Source organism: Dermacentor silvarum, chromosome 7 (assembly GCF_013339745.2).
Source record: "Dermacentor silvarum isolate Dsil-2018 chromosome 7, BIME_Dsil_1.4, whole genome shotgun sequence".
NCBI lineage: Eukaryota > Metazoa > Arthropoda > Arachnida > Ixodida > Ixodidae > Dermacentor > Dermacentor silvarum.
The window spans coordinates 65,171,892-65,185,693 of record NC_051160.1 but is presented as its reverse complement, the minus strand read 5'-3'; positions in this window follow the sequence as shown (position 1 = coordinate 65,185,693).

The following is a 13,802-nucleotide window of genomic DNA, read 5'->3' as shown; positions in this document are numbered from 1 at the left end:
TGTGTAAATCGGGTACTTCTGTATGTGGGACACGAGTGTACATGCCTATGACGAAAGCAGCACGATTACGACCACGGTGAAGATGATCGTATGGCGGCCACCGCATAATTTCTACGCCGGGTGTTCGACGTGATCATACGACGTGGAAGTTGGTTTCTACATAGGTGCCGTGGCCTAGCGTAGTCGAGAGGAGCACGGCTTGTGGCGTCATCAGCTGCTAAGTGTCCCCAGTGAAGAAATGTTACAGTATGATTAACTTGGGCGATCACGCAGTGCGTTCAACGTCGCACAATTTCTGCGTACCGTGCTACGATAAAATTACTCAGGAAAGTAGGCCGGTCCCGGTGAATAGCGAAAACTAACACGGTGCCTCAGAGCGCGATCTGCCACTAGGAAAACAAAGAAGAGGCACGGGGCGCACGCGCCGAGCGTTTCCAAGCGCTGGCTGGCTTTGGAATGAAAGTAGTATGCGTGCAGTCGTGGCCTGAGCATTGACAGTTGTCTCCCTTGCCACGCGCCTGCCATTTCTTCTGCGCGTGATCTTTGATCTGGCCAGTGATCATCATTGTAGCATTACTTGTCTAAACGAACGCCGAGGTACTCCTTCGGCAGAGTTGACCAAGGCAAACGAGAAAAGTGCTCAGGCTTCGCAACCCATTTGTCATGCCACAAACCCGCGCTCTTCTCCCATTAGCAGGCGTTACGCACTAGTATTCAAAGACTGCATCGAGGGTTTGCTGGGTTTTTTTTTTTGTCGTTTTTTTTTTTATTTGGCCTTCACCACTTAAGAGAACTACTCGGACAAACCTGTTTCTCCCCGTTGAACAAGGTGGCCTTGGAATGGCCCGTTTATTTATAAGACAAACTATGTCACATTTATTTTCATTTCTGTGATGAAAAACATGGAGTTTTACATGCAGTATTTCTAATGGGCTTACGTATATTACTTCCTGGTCCATTGCTCTCCTCTTGCGAAGATGTATACGCGAGGTGTTGCTTTCTTGTTGTATGTTGCAACTTAGATCTTTCTTGGAACAGTTGTCCAATGCGTCAAAACTGCTTTACGATGATCTTCTTGATTTTGTTATACTCGATACACCACAGTACCATCTAACACATTCCAGGGGCTCAGGGGAAAATATATTCAAGAGAGGTAAAAAGAAGACCGTTGCTGATGCTGTGAAGAGTTTATATTTTTAATCTACACTCACATTATCTGTTAAAACGTTGCTCAAGCAAAAAGGAATTTTTCCTCCTGGATGACTGACTGAAAAAACCGGAAACCATTGAACATGTTTGTCTATGTTGCTGGCCGGCAGTTCTTCATCGGGAGGTGCTTAAGCTAACTATTTAAAATATTTGCCATTGGTCGAGCACTGTATACGATTCTTGCCGCTTCATAACACAGACGATATAATAATGCTTCTGTGCCTACAGAGTTTGTGGAAATCCCGCATTCAAATTCGTGGCCTAATGGTTAGAGCACCGGGCTGCTAGTATCGACGGCAGAGTTTTATTTTATTTATTTATTTATTTATTTATTTATTTATTTATTTATTTATTTATTTATTTATTTATTCATACATAATTTTGGATGACAAAAAGTTGCAACATATAACATCACAAAGACATAGCTAAAAAAATTAAAAGTAACTGCACACAGAGAAAAACATTGCATTTACTACAATGAAATGCATCATTATACAACTTTGCCACAGGAAGAAAAATCAGGATCGGTTCCTCAGTGCATTTATAAATAAATCAACTGTTCCACATCCTACAACATCATCTGGTAAACAATTCCATTCACGGGTTGTTCTTGTAAAAAAAGAATTTTTGAGCGTATCAGTGCGATTTATAAAATCTATGACTTTCTGAGAGTGACAAAAGCGCACTGCACTTTCAGATGCTGGTTTTATATATAATGTCTTGTCAAATCCAATCTTTCCATGAAAAACCAAATACAAGAATTTCAACCTTTCCGTATTTCTTCTTCTTTGTAGTTGTTCAAGTTCCGCAAGAGGAGTGAGGGTGACGTACGTCTGCCAGCTATAACTATTAAAGACAAATCGGATAGATTTTCTTTGAGCCTTTTGTAGTTTTTTTATACGTTGAAAGCAGTAAAGGGATCCCATACTACAGCTACGTATTCTAACGAAGGTCTAATAAATGTATAGTATGCTAGAAGTTTTATGTCCAGCGTGGCATTTCCAAGCCGCCTCCTTAGTTTTTCATGACCCTTTTTTTGATTCCACCATCGCTCATTATTATGTTCTTTTTATTAAAGCGAGGCGAGAAAAAACATACCTACCTTACCTACCTACCTAACTTACTTACCTACCTACCTACCCTACCCTTACCCCACCCTACCCTACCTACCTACCGAGCTACCGACCTACCTACCTCCCTGCCCTGCCCTAACCTGCCCTGCCTGCCTGCCTCAAAGTGCCAAGAATGAGGCAAGGAATGCCTTGCGTTAAAACTTCTTTTTTTTATTCGAATCTGGCAGCTGCAGTCAGTTCTCGCAGGCAAATATAACACCAGTAGACCGTATCAGTCGAGCGCACGTCGCAGTTGCTCCCTGCCTGCGGCATTCCGCATTCCGTGGCTGCTTGACTACAGGAAGGCTTGTTCACTTGAGGTTTGGGCACCACCTCTTCAAACGGCGTCTATCTGCTATGTTATATTCGGACTCTAAACGTCAGCAATGATTGAAATCAGTGGTGAAACTACAAACGTTGAAAGCATTAGTGAACGCACACTTCGTACGGTAATTTAGCTGAGCCGTGTTTATGAATGACGACAGAAACAACTGTTCTCTCTCTCTCCGCCTTGCGTTGTCGTACAACGCTACCGTTTGTGCGCTGTATGACGTCAATGAATTAAACTGCCGGTGTCTACTTACGCTGGTTTGCCTGAAAATAAAAGCAAAAGCTAAGCATTTCGCAAAGTTAACGCAAGACACTGTATATATATGGCCGCCGTACAACGTAGGGAGCAAGCGCCCGACTCCGGCGCCAAGCTTGTTAAAAGACACGTTATCGCTCCACACCGCTGTTTAGCCATACTAGGTGCTCTATCATTTTAAGAGTGTGACTTTTCGTAAGTCAAATTATCTGCACCTAAAAAGCACCTAACTGGTCATATTCACGGTGCAATCATATTCAGTTTTCTTCCAGGTAAAGTATCTAGCATGATCGGCTGGGCCTAAGAAAAATTTATTCAGATAGTTTATGGAAATTTTATAAATGTAGACGTTTTGCTAGGAAGTTTACCCACACAGCAATTGTAGACAGCGTTAGACGTGACAGCCTTAACTTTTTGTCGACAACTGCGCATAAACTCTGAAATTTCGTTTACGTACATGGTGTCTAAGCTGTAAATAAGAATCTCATGAAATAATATTGACAATTTTTTATATCCAATATAGCGCCCAATACATGGAATTGGCGCATACACTGAAGCCTACATGTTCAATCAAACATTCGCGATATGTGAAGTAATGTCTGCTGGACTGCAATGTCGTATTTTCTACACTTGGCCCTGAAGTGGCGAATTAAACAGTGATTAGATAATTTATCGTTAATGAGTAGCCTAAATATTGATATCTCTAGTGCACGGCTGCCTTGAAAAATAATAAAGGAAAAGAAAGAATGCTTTGCTCTACGTGTAACACATACGGCTGCTGTATGTGTCATACATAAGTTGTCTAGCGCTTGCTTACTTTCAGACAAATCCGTGATCTGTGTGATGCCTGGAATCGTAACAGAGGAAGAAGATCATGAGAGGACAAGAAGGAAAAATGCTACTATAGAAGGAAATATAAGCTGGTTTATTTGTCATGAAACCAACTATTCACACTGTGTTGGTGGGATCGTTATTTTGTTTAATATGGTAACTCTTGAAAGTCTAGGTTCTGTGTACAGCGTTCCACCCAAGCTTTAACCGTAGCTCCCAGTACTCGTATTCATTCCAATGTGGATTCCACATGCTTAATTTTTTTCAACAATTGCAGACATATGGACTTGAGCTGTGACTTGAGCAGCACGAATAAGACGAAGAATTAACAGAGTGCTCCGATCAAATAAACCGTTAAGAACTAACCCAAATGTCGACCAATCAAAACTTCATATTGAAGAATTTGACTTGGAATCAGTCCGTTTCGGTAGGATTCTGTTTCCTTTTGGTATCCTACCGGAATTGACTGCAATCGCACAGGATGCCTTTATTTGCATTGCAGAGAAGAGTGAGTTTATTCTAAGTGTTCCAGAAAAATAACCTTTCAAAGGCTACTTTTCACGTAGACGTGCAATAAATTCCTCCAGAGGAAGGTTTAGCTCAGACTCTTCACGTGTATTGACCGAAAATCGATTCTTTAAGCAAATGCAGAAGCGATTTGAATAAAGTATGTTTTCTAAACAACGCGACCGTTTCAAGCAAAACCTCCGCCATAACATTAAAAACTTCATTCTAGAGTTGCAAAAAGTTGTCAAGCCAACTAAAAAAATCTTCCTCGATTCGTAAAGTGGTACGTGTGACTGGCCGCAAGAAGTAAACATGTGCACGACTCTGTCATAACAAAAAAAGAACGAAAAAGTAATGCTCTAAGAGAGGTGTGTTAAGCACTAATTCAACTGCGCGTTACCTACAATAACTCCTGTTCTCGAAATTGTGCCATTTAATCAGCACTCCCAGAAATAAAGCGGACCAACAACTCCGTAATATAAAGCCGTCGAAGGTGTTGGCGTCGCCGCATGAGTATATTTAGCAAAAGAAGTTCTTCACATGATCTCGTGTGAGTGGATTGAATATTTTGCATTGAAGTACCCGTACATTTAGAAATCTGATGTTTTATCTTCTTATTCGGCGTTTCCTATGCGCTCAAAACTGCGCCACTCGGCCATCGCGAAGCGATGCGCGCGTTGCTGCGCCCATCATTGCCCTAAGCTCTTTTATGAGCAAGACCTTCGAGATTGGTATATCGCGACATTGAATCACTGAGGCCACATTACTAACACAGTGGAAATGGGTTTACGCCAACAGGTGCCGCCACTGCTTCATCAGTCGTAAGTTTTTTCAGGCGGTTTTATCCGTGGGCGGAGGAAAAAGACTATCAGGGAGCATGACGTCAGACAGCTAGCCTCAGCTAGCCAACCTCCTCTGATACCACCCTTTCCTTCTTTCGAGGCCTATCTGCGCGTCGGCTCATGGAAAGATAGCCCTCCAAGGTTGCCGGAATTTTCAAGGCATTCTTCGGTTTGTGGTAGCTTGTAGTGACGCATTCGTCACGGTCGACTCTAGCCAGGTCGTCCTTAAAGTACCTATATAATAACAGTACCGCCATCTACTCTTTCCTCCGCCACGTCCTCTCCTAAAGCGCTTGTTTTTTTCTTTACTTTTTGGTTGCGAAAGCAATTCGACGGTGGCGCACCTAGAAAGTCCACGTTGAAGCTTTCAGGCCGGGCGCGCGCCGCCGCCGCCGCCGCCGACGACGACTGCGGCTACGCAGAGGACTTTCAACATGGCTCTGAGGCGGAAAAAAAATATATATATATATATATAAAGAAGTGAAAGCGCGCGCTATCATCGTCCAATCGGAGATACAGAAGAGAGAGAAGCGGCGTTGATCAAAGGATGGCGGTACTTTTCTCATATAGGGACTTTAGTCGTCCTACGTTCTGCGCTCCCCCTACTATCGGCGCGACCTGCGGGAAGAAACAGCGTTTTCTTATCGAATGGCAACAGTTGTAATTGCCATAATTTTTATAACTAGGCCTTAAAAGTGCTACGTGATGCTCCCTCTTACTCTCTCGTTCCTCCGTAGCAGAATCAGTCGTTTGGCACTTTCTACTATTAGGTCCTAACAGAGCCATTCCTTTATCGTGACGTCCAAGGAATCCGGCGTACAGGCGCCATGAACATCGATGCATCGTAAAAATATCGACGAGAAGGGGGAACTCAAAATCGGCAAACGAAAGAATAGGCGGTCATTAAAACCACGTTGTGGGCTGTCAGCTGCGTATACCGAAATAACGTTGCCTCAGCCTTCTATGTCAGCATTGTGTAGAGACTATAGATACCCCATTTCCTACATGGCAGGCAACGACACAAAAGTTAAGAGGACTTCTCAAAGCTCGCATTCACGCCCAAAGACAGCGCGTCCCAGATCACGGGGAGATATAGTTATACGTCATGTAATTCGATGTAACACGAACTTTCATGCTTCTATGTCGCAAAATATATGACGTTGCATGACATTGTTATACGGCTGTTCAAAGAAAAGTATATGCACCACAAAACGTTTGTTTTACTTACTCGAGGGGTCACTGAGATAGTATTGCTCCGGCGGGTATTCAGGCGCGTAACTGTAGCCGTAGTAGTTATCTTGCGTCGCAGGATCCACTGGAAGTAGCGTGGAAGCATCATTTTCTTGTTAGAACGAATGTTTTACATAGTAATGCAGTTCCCGCGCGACAAAACAGACAACGTAGCGACTGAGCTAAGAAACACTGAAGTTAGCATGGATGTGTTGTTAACGTACGACATATTGTTTGGAAAAGGCTTTTGATTGGCCACACTGTAATTCTTGAAAAATTAGAGCAAGAGAGTACACTCTCTGAAAGTTTGCGCCCTTTGGGGCTTATCTTGTCCCACCGCAATAAGCGTCATCTGCCTTGCTTGCGATTCCTTTCTTGAAAACTCAGCGCTCGCTACTTTCCTGTCCAGAATGCAAGGTCACGTTGATAACGCGCGAGCCACTCGTGACCTGGAAGTACCGGGAACGCAGCGTTGAAGAAAGGATATGCGGGCAAGACAGATGGCTATAGTGTTGTGGCACAAGATAAGCCCCAAAGTGCGCAAATATTTTTAAGAATGTAGCAACAATAAATTCAACAAGGTGCAAGATTTCATTTTCGTAGATTTTGTTTTCGCAACTTTATCACTGTCCGCCATGTGACATGCATATGTTGACGTGCTACATAGGATTTACTGATTGATGTTTATGATGCGAAGTCATATCTGAGGTCACAGAGCTTCATGACACACGTTTTGATGGTATGTGTTAGTTGAAAGGGCACACGACATTCTGAAATGCCTATAGAGTTTTGTCGTTTGAAATGAAAGGAGTGCAGGGCTGCATATAAGACCTAAAATTCATGGTTACATGTGGCCAATGAACGAAGGCTTCACAGAAGTGCGTATTATATAAGTAAAACCAGCGGAAAATATATCTATTACATATGAAGTTGAGAGCTATTACTACCGGCTGTTTCATCTGACTTTTCTGAAGCATTGAAAAAAGCAGAAACATGACACAGGGATGCAAAAAGACTCACTACTGCTCATTGTCGTCTTGGGCACTTAAGAGTATTTCTAACAGTGAGCCTAATTAACAAAAGCCAATTAACTAACTTGTTAAATATCAATTTTAACGCCGTACCTTCAATGGATAAGTGGCCGAGCGGTTTGAAGAAAGTGTTTTTCCGAGCTTGAAAGAAGCCCAAAAATACATGTAAAGTGCCTGGTGTGGCCAATCGTACGGCAATTTTGCATGTATTTGCGCGCTTCTTTCACGTCCGGAAAAACACTTTTGTGTGCAGGTATTGAGCAACATAAACCTAAATCGGGAGTACTTCATGTTGCTCTACAATTTTCTCATTCGACCTCTTTTCATCTAATTATAATATTTGAGAAGCTGAATAAATAATTTGCAATAATTATGTAATTAGGCGGAAGTGCAAAACGCAATCTGAGTATCTCCAAGCGACGGCAAACAACATTACTTTGGTTTTGTCCAGCTACGTGGCATTTGCATATATTTAAATCTTGGTGCAGGATAGTCAGGACACCCTGTATATAATATTGTGAGTATATTTAAAGCGTTTATTTAACGTGCCGATTCAATGAAGCACATAGAAAAATATTTATATATTGGAAATCTTTTTTCAAACGTAACTCAGGAAGTAAAGGGTTAGATATATGTGAACTCAAAGCAAATAAGTCTAGCTGCAACACAGAACATTGGTTGCGTTGCTTCATTGACTACCTCAGGCACTACAGCAATATATTTTATGGTTTCACGGCTATACTTACCTCAAAAGTGTACACAATGCCTGCACCTTTGGTATAACACAACACTAATAATGTACAACTAATACTTACCTCAAAAGTGTACACAATGCCTGCACCTTTGGTATAACACAACACTAATAATGTACAAGTAAACGAAATGAAAATGAACTGGTAATCCTAAAAAAAAACATGTTCTTGGGGTGGGTAAGAACACGTTTAATTACCCACTCCTAAGAACATGTTCAGTTACCCACTCGTCCCGCTTGCTTTGTTAATTAAACCTAAAGAAACCAAGGTGAATGTACAGTAATTCCCAATCAGGTAGCCTCAGGCTCATGTGGCTCATGAAACATTATGCTGTGCCAAGAGTCTTAGTGAAACAAGGGTGGTGACCGTCATGTGCAGTGCCTCGGGGAAATGCACGCAGCAGTACCATAATACGTGCTTTTCTGTTTTCGCTCATGCCACATCAACCGATTAATCAAGATGACATCCTTCGTCGAGAAGAGTTACAATCGCCACGCACTACTGGTAATGAAATGGCCTCCAGCGCTTGTCGAGGGGGAGCCGCAGGGCTACAGTTGGCCTGGCAAGAGGGGCCGATACCCTTCTTAAGAAATCGACACGGGGGAAAGCGCCCCCCCCCCCCCCCCCCCCCCCCCCCACAGACACCTAACGGCTCCCCACTAACTTTAAGCACTGATCTCCCGTGAAATCAATAAACTGTTTGCGGTACCTTTGCAAAACTGTCATAGTTCAGCGGTCAAATTCATGCAGCTTTGCGTTCGTAAGTAATCTTTGTCAATAGTCAGCCTCCTGCACTTACAATAACATATCCTGCATTGGGATTGGTTGCAATTTCCTCTTACGAAGAATGCTAGTAAGATAGTTTTGAGAATGCGGGCCCAGAGTAGTATAGTGTAGTTTTGGCCACCTTAGACATCCAAATAATACAGCTTACACAACCGTGGCATCGTTTCTTATTTCCCCAATTATCACAGTTAAAAACTACGCTACAGATACCACTGCTTTTGTTTTCTACAGCGAAGCTGTTTCTACGGACCCTGTGCCGTCGTCGTCAGACTCAGCTAAAAGGGGGCCACGTGACCTAGCGGGAGAGGGGAGGAAAAGAAGAGCTGAACAGGGGGAAAGGGGTTGGAGTGACCTCTTTCCCCATGTGAAATGCCGTGAGAGGGTGCAGATGAAAAGGAGAACAAGGAGAACGGGGAGGGGGGTTGGCGTAAGTCGCGCAATCCAATACACGCGTTGGAGGGGAGATCAAGCGTCAGGCGCGCCAGCCAATCGCGGTGTAGGAAAAAAGTAGTTCAACGGAGGAGTGGTGTGTGAGAGAAGTTCGCGTTAGCGTTGGTTGTATATAAGCAGCTTTGGTCAATGACACTTGCCTGGAAACGTCGTAGAAAAGGCGTGAGGAACGCGCTAGGAATGCCGTCACCCGTGGGCGCCGACGCGTCCCATGTCCCTCGCAAGTAGCGCCGTTCGGGCCAGCCAAGCGGCCGCGAATGCAACTACGGTCCGGACGCTCGCTCCCATTGCTGCCAGCCTGCCGCGGCAGGCCGTACCTTTCTTTAAAGCATGGTCACCACGCGAAGCACGCAAAAGCGAAAATGAGGTGAAAGAATGGTGAAACAAAATATTTACAATATAGACTGCTTGCGAAGTTTGACTTGCCTGGTGTAACACTCCGTGTTGAAACTTTGGGTAACAGCGCAAACAGACGACCACAAGAAGGGAGACAGGTACACACAAGCGCTGACTAACAACGCATGTGTGTACGGGGGCCCCGGGTTCCCACTGACCTTAAGCACTGATCTCTCGTGGAATCCTTAGACGGTTTGCGGTGACTTTGCAAAAGGGCTATGTTCATCGTTCGAATTCATGCAGCTTTGCGTTCGTACCATATCTTTGTCATTAGTCGGCCTCCTGCACTTACATTAATATATCCAGCATTGGGATTGGATGCAATTTGCTCTTACGAAGAATACTAGCAAGATAGTTTTGAGAATGCGGGCCCAGAGTAGTATACAAGGTATCAGTTTTGGCCACCTTAGATATCCCAATAAATACAGATTACCGAACCGTGGCATAGTTTCTTATTTCCCAATTGCCACAGTTAAAAAGTACGCTATAGATACCATTGCTTTTGTTTTTACAGCGAAGCAGTTTCTACGGACCATGTGCCGTCGTTGTCAGCGCTTGCGTGCACCTGTCTGCCTTCTTGTGGTCGTATATTTGCACTGTTACCCAATGTTTCAAGATGTACCAACTCGCACAAAAAGAAGTATTTATGAACACTCCGTGTAACTAACACAGCTTCCCTGTTCGACCATCTTCACGGAGTGGAAGGGCCGATGGCATAATTTTTCAATTTCTGGGGCTAGATTCCCAAAGCTTTTCTTTCGTAAGTTCGCTTTGCCATTTACTGGTTGCCTCCGCTAATGATGTGACGGACATTAGGATCGGCTAAAATTCTTTCTTACTAAATATTCTAGCGTAAGAAGCTTTTGTGAATTTGGGCCTGATTTCTGTGTAATGAATTTACCGCGTATATAGATGAAATTTCTGACAAACTTAAAAAAAAAATCACCGCCACTTGCACTCCGTGAAGATGGTCGAACAGCGAAGCTGTGAGAATGCTGATCTCACAGTATTCTCACAGGGGAAAACGGGTCACTCCAACCCCTTTCTCCTTCTTGAGCGCTTGTTTTCCTCTACTTTCCTGCTAGGTCAAGTGGCTCTATTTAGCAAAGTCTGACAACGATGGCGCAGGGCCTGCATAAATATATCTTAACTGTAAAAATTGCTTTACGTTGGAATTTCGAGCCTGCCGTGACAAATTTTAGCCGGCCCTAACGCTAGTCATATTAGCGAAGATGATTGGCTGATGGCATAGAATACTTACGAATGAACACCATGGTGATATTGGCCTCTGCTCCTTACAATCTTTAGATCATAACTTTTCATTTTCAGAAAACAATCCTAATTAAGTTTATTGCATACCAGTTCCGATGTAAAGTTTTGCCAGCTGTCGGTAAATCAGCACTTCCAATGCTTTGCCAGCACATTGTCCTGCATTCCCATTGACATATCCTCTAAAAGTCAGTCAGACGAGCGGCCCCACAATCCAGTGCATTGGTATCCTGCTTTAGTTAAACTGCGCCTTCGTTTGATTCTGCGAATGACTAAATTATCGAAGCTTCGCCCCCTTACGGGATCTTTCGAACGGTATGAATTTCAGCCCCTTTATTCTACCCGCAACGTAACGGGATGACCTTGTAGCCTCGCTGTCTCGCTGTAAGTGCGTACCGTTATGCTGGGTCACGTCAGAACGCGTAACGATTATGTCGACGTGGGCGAATGGTTTCCACAATTACTAAACAGTGGATGGTGCCTTTTCTGTAATTTAGCTAATCAGGGGCTGGGACAGCACCAATTTGACGTTTCCATTAGCGGATATGCGAAATACTGGAAGCAAAATTTTAAACACTATTAAGGTTCCTACACGGGATGGGCGACCTTCCGCTCAGGGCAGCATTGAGCTGAGTGTATAGGCTTGTAAACAGCGAGGATTTGAGGAAGAGCTGAGAAGAGGGATGTGGGGAAGTATTCTGTCCAGTTCGGGCACCACTGTTTGGCAGCAGCTGTACGAGCGACAATACGCTTGGGGGTGCGTGTCTCTTTGATGCTCGTACAGCTCAAGCCAATCAGAGGCGGCTCAAATGAACCAGTTCACTAGGTCCCCTGGTGTCAAGGATAGCGGAACTAGCTCGGGCACTTCAGGGGTGGTATTTTGTAAGAGTCTACCTAGTGGACTGTCCACTTCGGCGGCCGCTGATTCGCTGCTGCTTTATGTGCAAGAAGGTGCCAGCCAGTCTCCTTCCTGCACGTCAAGCAGCAGCGAATCAGCGCCCGCCGGAATGGACAGTCCACTAGGTAGACTCTTACATAATACCGCCCCTGCTTTATTACTACTTCTATGGTCCTCCGTGGGGTCAAACAATATGCGAAGAGAAGTGCCATTGGGGAATTTCACATAAGGAAGGAAGCGCTGACCAGGAGGAGCTGCGGCATTCTGATTGCCTTAGTGAATTATACTGACCCCGTCCGGTAGAGAGAGGCAACGAAATTGACCGGACATTTTAAACGGTAACACACTTGCGCCTGCATCGACGCCTTAATAACGCCCGACGCGTGCAGTAAAGTTTTGTCCATGGCCGTGCGCGCTTCGAAGAAGCCTGTTCGCTGCTATGTTCGAGCACCCTGTCTGGTCAGACGCTGAACAGATGTACCTTAAAACGAGCGGCGAATTTGCTGATGCAAAATCGCAGCATGTTATACCAAAGCGTGTTCCCTACGCCGATTAGGTTGTGTGTTATGGTGCTGCTGAATGCACGCGAATTATCAGCACTGGTTGCCCATTGCGGATGGTACTTCGGTTGCTAAATGCAAAGATATAATCAAATGAGAAATCACGGAAGCACACGAAATTTTCCAACAGGAAAACAAATGTTTCATTAAGGGTTCGCTTTTACTGTCGAGAAACGAGTGTTATTTCCTGTCGCGAATGAAGGGGCACTTGTGGTGAGTTGCCTTCCACAGATTACAATTTTTATACCGAACTTGTCTTGTTGTTTCTAGCTGTTTCCTTGGTTAAAGGTGCATTTATAGCTGCGCTCAGGAAAATAAAGTTCAGTTGTAAGTTCTGCTCTCTGTATGTTCTTTTCTGTCGTCCTTGTGCAATGGGCAGGAAATAAAAAGGTCGCAGTTTCACCTGAAAGGCGAAGCATCAATTGCGATAGCAAATTAGTAGAGAGCTATACGGAGTAAGCATAGTAGTTTTATCAGCTGTATAAACTTGGACATGCAGCAGCACCAGCAACGCGCGGAACGATTGTCGACGCCGTCGGTGGTTTGCCCGCGTTCGCACCGAACGCGCACGGCGTTGCCGGTGCCTCTGGGGGCGGCTCGGAACTTTTCGACGAGATCAGAACGGGACACTCGTCGAGCAGCGTCGGAAGTGTTTACTACTTTCTCGCCTCGCAACGTATTTATGTAATTACCCATTTGGTGCCGCAGCTAAACGTCGCCTTCCCTCCCTCCCTCCCGTCCTCCCACGGTCTTTCGCGCGACGGAAGAAGTCGCGTTTGCTCTACATATATTGTGATTGTACTTGGAACATATTGGATTATACTAATCCATAAGAAGGGAGACGTTAAAGAATTGAAGAATTATAGACCCATTAGCTTGCTTTCAGTATTGTATAAAATATTCGCCAAGATAATTTCCAATAGAATCAGGGCAACACTTGGCTTCAGCCAACCAAGAGAACAGGCTGGCTTCAGGAAGGGATATTCTACGATGGATCATATCCATGTCATCAATCAGGTAATCGAGAAATCTGCGGAGTACAATCAACCTCTCTATATGGCTTTCATAGATTATGAAAACGCGTTTGATTCAGTAGAGATACCAGCAGTCATAGAGGCATTGCGTAATCAAGGAGTACAGGAGCCATACGTGAATATCTTAGCAAATATCTACAAGGATGCAACAGCTAGCTTGGTTCTCCACAAGAAAAGTAGAAAGTTACCTATCAAGAAAGGAGTCAGGCAAGGAGACACAATCTCTCCAATGCTATTCGCTGCATGGTTAGAAGAAGTATTCAAGCTCTTAGACTGGGAAGGCTTAGGAGTGAGGATCAACGGTGATTA